Source organism: Ailuropoda melanoleuca, chromosome 2, assembly GCF_002007445.2.
Source record: "Ailuropoda melanoleuca isolate Jingjing chromosome 2, ASM200744v2, whole genome shotgun sequence".
Taxonomy (NCBI): Eukaryota; Metazoa; Chordata; class Mammalia; order Carnivora; family Ursidae; genus Ailuropoda; species Ailuropoda melanoleuca.
Genome location: NC_048219.1, coordinates 66,328,049 through 66,332,626, shown reverse-complemented (window position 1 = coordinate 66,332,626; position 4,578 = coordinate 66,328,049). Strand labels below are relative to the sequence as shown.

Genomic DNA, 4,578 nt, shown 5'->3' with positions numbered 1-4,578 from the left:
TCAGGGGATGTACTGTATGGTGATTAACATAATATAATAAAATAAAATTAATTATAAAAAAAAAAAATGATTTTCAATTGGATGATAACACGTTTTCTATGACAGAGGATGAAAGTCAGAATCGAGGAATTATTTCATTGAAAATCCTCAAAGCTCAAAACTGGCACCAAAGCCAACTTTTCTTACTCCTGTTTTTCTTTTAAAAACTCCATGCATAATTTGAAATCCAAGCAAATACAGTCATTGCCCCAGCTACCGTGACACTTCTTTTCAGTGTCGAGAATGCGGGGTGTGAGGAGAGGAAGCACCCACCACCCTCAGGTAGCAGACCCCCCATCCTGGCGGGACTGGAAGGACCTGCGCTCGGCTCAGAACAAAGAAAACGAGAGAGTCTCTGTTCTAAAATATGTTCCTCGCACCACACAGGAAAAATACCTCTAAGGAATTTTAAACAATGTATTTCTAATTTAAAAGGATTTCTTCTCTGGTTTGTTTTCTTTCTTTCTTTTTTTTTTTTTTCCCCTCCCCTCTGGCAGCTCAACTGTTGCTCCAGGGGCTGCACAGGGCTGGGCGGCGTCTCTCTGAGCGCGGCTCTGCTGGAAACGTTCCTACTGAAACGGGGGCGTTCTGGACCTTTTTGGTCGGTGACACCAATGCTTTTTATTTCTGTTTGCAGGCTATACAGTTTGATCCCGACACCCACCTGCCCACCATTACCGACTCCTGCACCGGCTGTACTCTGTGTCTCAGCGTCTGCCCTATTATCGACTGCATCAAGATGGTTTCCAGGACAACACCTTATGAACCAAAGAGAGGCTTGCCCTTAGCTGTGAATAATCTGGTGTGTTAAGGTGATTTGTGCAACTGTTGCTGCGAACTTTGAGGCCACCTACCTGTGCCGGTCTTTTTAATTGTCATCGTGACGTTCAGCTCCTGCTAAATTGAAGCAAATAGATAATTTCTGAAAAAATGTCTAAGTGAAAACCATAAATTTCTAAATAAATTTACAAATTTTAAAAATGTCTACTGCCAGTGACCGTTCAGTTAATGGTCATAAAGTGGGATGATTATTTCGTGAGGATAGTTGTAAAATAATTGTGGAGCTGTTAATTGGATATTCACCATCCGTTGTCCATTCTGAAAAATATGAACTTTTTTGTGGCAATTGATGCAACAGTTTCCAAATTGCCCTGTGCTGTGCTGTCTTTGATTTCTAATTGTAATTGAAATTAAGTATTTTAGAACAAAGTACCATTTAACTTACAAGAAAATGTTTCCAAGAAACATTTTATAATTAAAAATTACATTTAATTTTAACACTGTTTCTAAGCAAATGTAATTAGCTCCATAAAGCACAAATGAAGAAAGTCAAATAATTATTTACTGTGTCAGGAAAAGAAAGTCAAAGAGGGTTTGCAAAACTTTTTTAAGGCCCCTTTGTTAAAATAGCTTCTTTGTGGGGGCCTAGATACTCAAGTGAGAGTATTTGGTAATCATTTGTATCACTCTGCTGGTCCCCACTCGTGCCTGAGATGGGTGTTCAAACTCTCCAATGAATCAACATGACATTCTTCTTTAAATATTTAAACTATGTTCCTAACAAAATAAGATATTAGGATGGAGCTCTCGTTAAAGCCACTCTTTTGCTGTGCACAGATCTGCTCTGTCTGCTTCTAATAGTAGCCTTCATGATTATAGCAATTAACGTTTGAACAAAGCCCAAATTATACAGCAGTGGGTCACATGCTTCATTATTCAAGAATGAAAAATACAGTATTGGTAATATATATTAAGTATGCAAAACTAACTTGACTACTTTTTATTTTAGTGTATAGGTTTAATTTTAAAAGTAATTAAATAAAAGGAAATATATATTTTCTGTTACTGTCAAATAATATTTTTATATTTCTCTATTTTCATAATCAGCAAATAGCATCATATAAATTCATTTATCTCTTTGGGGCATACTTTAATATGAATCCATAAGTAGCAAATCTTTAAGTAACAATCTGTGGTAAATTTCTATGAAAAATGCAAAATCTGGAAAAATAAAATGTTTGTTTATGTACTTTTAGAAATGCACATTTACCACAAAATCTGCATGATTGAATAATATCAAATAAAATTTCATAAAGCTTTTTAAACAACGTAGTCTTTTGCTGCCTCTCTTACAAGTACAACATCATGTCAACCATTTAGAATTGAGGTGGAGAAGTTTTTGATTAATCCTATAGTGCATTACACCCAAATGTATATATAATGCTGGTTCAGATCTAATGAGGGTAATGATAGTGCAGTCATTTAAATGTTTCACTTCCAGTCCCTCTCACCAGGTTTTCCTATTGAATTAATTCTACTCTGCCAAAATGCGTCTTTCACTGGGCACAGGCCAGATTTCTTGCCGTGGTTCATGGGCAGAGATAAATGAGAAAATGGCAACCTACCATTAAAGGCCCCATCTTCACTATAAGAAAAATCAGTGTCACTTAATAGGTATTCCTTAGATAGTTGTGAAATATTAAGACTCAAATCAACAGACTCACTTTTTGCTCCTTTCGTAGTGGGGGCATATTACCCTTTGCACTTGGTAACAGCTTAGGTAAGGGTTCGAGTTGTCCAGAAAATAAATTTACCAGGACCATGTGGATAGCATCATAATGTGCAAACTCCACCTCCACCCCAAGTGAGCTTTTCACTCTGGGGGTTTTATGGAAGAACATCCCTTGCACCTATGCCTGAGTCCTCTTTAAGACACCGACTGCCGGGCAGAAATTCCCTTAGTAGAGATTAAAGAAAAAAGTAGTTTATGACTTTTGCATCCTGCTCTGAGAACGAGTGGACATAGTGCTATGGCTCTTTTCTTGAACTACTTTGAGGAACTGCAAGTGACCGGGCCTTTGGGTTAAACCATAGCAATCTGTGATTTTACACTAGGGTGTTCCTCACACTCATTTCTGTTGTGTCCACTCTCTGCTGTGCACGAAGGAGCATTCTTATCTATGCTATTTATGGGAAATGTACTTTAATCTTATAATGTGTGGCTTGTAGAGAGACTCCAGAGTACGGAAAGAATGAAAATCATGTCATCCCATCCAGCAAGAGACCACAAGCCATCGGCCCTAACACACACGTTCTCATGGTTCCTGACCTTCAGACATGAGGGAAGACATAGGATCAAACCAAGGAGTCTGGTTTTGAGTGCTTCCTATGTCTAAGAAACTATACTAAATGGACTGCATATGTGATAGTTAATTTTAGGGGTCAACTTGGCTGGACTACAGTACCCAGATACTTGGTCAAGCATTATTCTGGATGTTTCTGTGAGATGTTTTTGGATGAGGTTTGCATTTAAATCAGTAGACTATGAGTTAAGCAATTGCTGTCTATAATGTAGGTGGGCATCACCCAATCAATTGAAGGCCCAAATAGAACAAAAAACTGACTCCACCCCACCTCTCAGCAAGAGGGAATTATCCAGCATTTGGCCTTTGGACTTCCTTTGCAACATTAGCTCTTCCTGCAGGCTGTAACTGTGAGTCCTGAATCTCCAGCTGGCCAGCCTCCCTTATCAGATTTTGGACTCATCAAGCCTCCACAATCACATGAGCCAATTCCTTAAAGTAAATCTCTTTATGCACACACACATAACACATACACACACATAACACACACACACACCCTGTATTGGCTTTGTTTCTCTAAGGAACCCTTTCTAATACAACATATATTATCTTATTTGAATATTAAAATGATTAAAGGTAGATTCTATTGTTTTTTTCTTACTTAGCAAAGGAGGACATGGGTGCTAAAAGGGTCTAAGTAATGTGTTACAGGTTACACAGCTAATTATGTATGTTTCTAAGTATGTTAGTTATACCTAACAAACCATCTATTTTTCCTTTTGTTCATCCAGTCATTCATTCAGTTAATATTCGTCAAACAGCTGCCATGTACCAAGCATGGGGCTAAGGGCTGAGGGTGTGAACTCAAAGGATGAAGGTTCTCCAAATTCTAGCCACTTACAATCCACAGGGAAAATGGGCATGTAACTGTTATTACAGAATGTGTGGTTAGTGCTAGGAAAACAATAGTGAGAGAGAAGGAACATCAACAGCCTACTCCTTTGACTAGATAGCAAATTAAGCCAAGTTTTTAGCTCATAAAAGCATTTTCTAAATAGGAAACAAGAAGGAAAAGGAAAACAAGATGGAAAGCACAGAGATAAGAGAAGTCTGGAATGTCCAGAAAGTTCTAAGAGCTTGGGATTAGACAGAATGAAAGAACATGTGGGATGTAAGGTAGAGAGAAAGAGAGGCTTGAATCATTTTAGAATCCCTCAGGGAATCAGAATCAGTGTTTTGTTCATTCATCCATTCATTCAAAAGCATGAAGTACCTCCCTTACATCAAGCTAGTTTATGGTGATTCAATTATGAACAAGACAGACATGATTCCTGGCGTACTGATCTTACATCTTAGTGGAGAATACAAAAAGCAAGTAAACGAAGAAACTGCAAATCATGGTAAGTGCTTTGGCAATGACAGCTAGGGACTGGGGTAGAGACGAGGAGGACATGTA

At 38.1% G+C, this 4,578-nt stretch overlaps 1 pseudogene; it reads right to left on the bottom strand.

Annotated features, from left to right (window-relative positions):
- The window catches only part of LOC117795739, a 19,478-nt pseudogene extending 18,560 nt beyond the window's left edge, over positions 1-918 (bottom strand).
- Between the last annotated feature and the right edge of the window lie 3,660 nt (positions 919-4,578).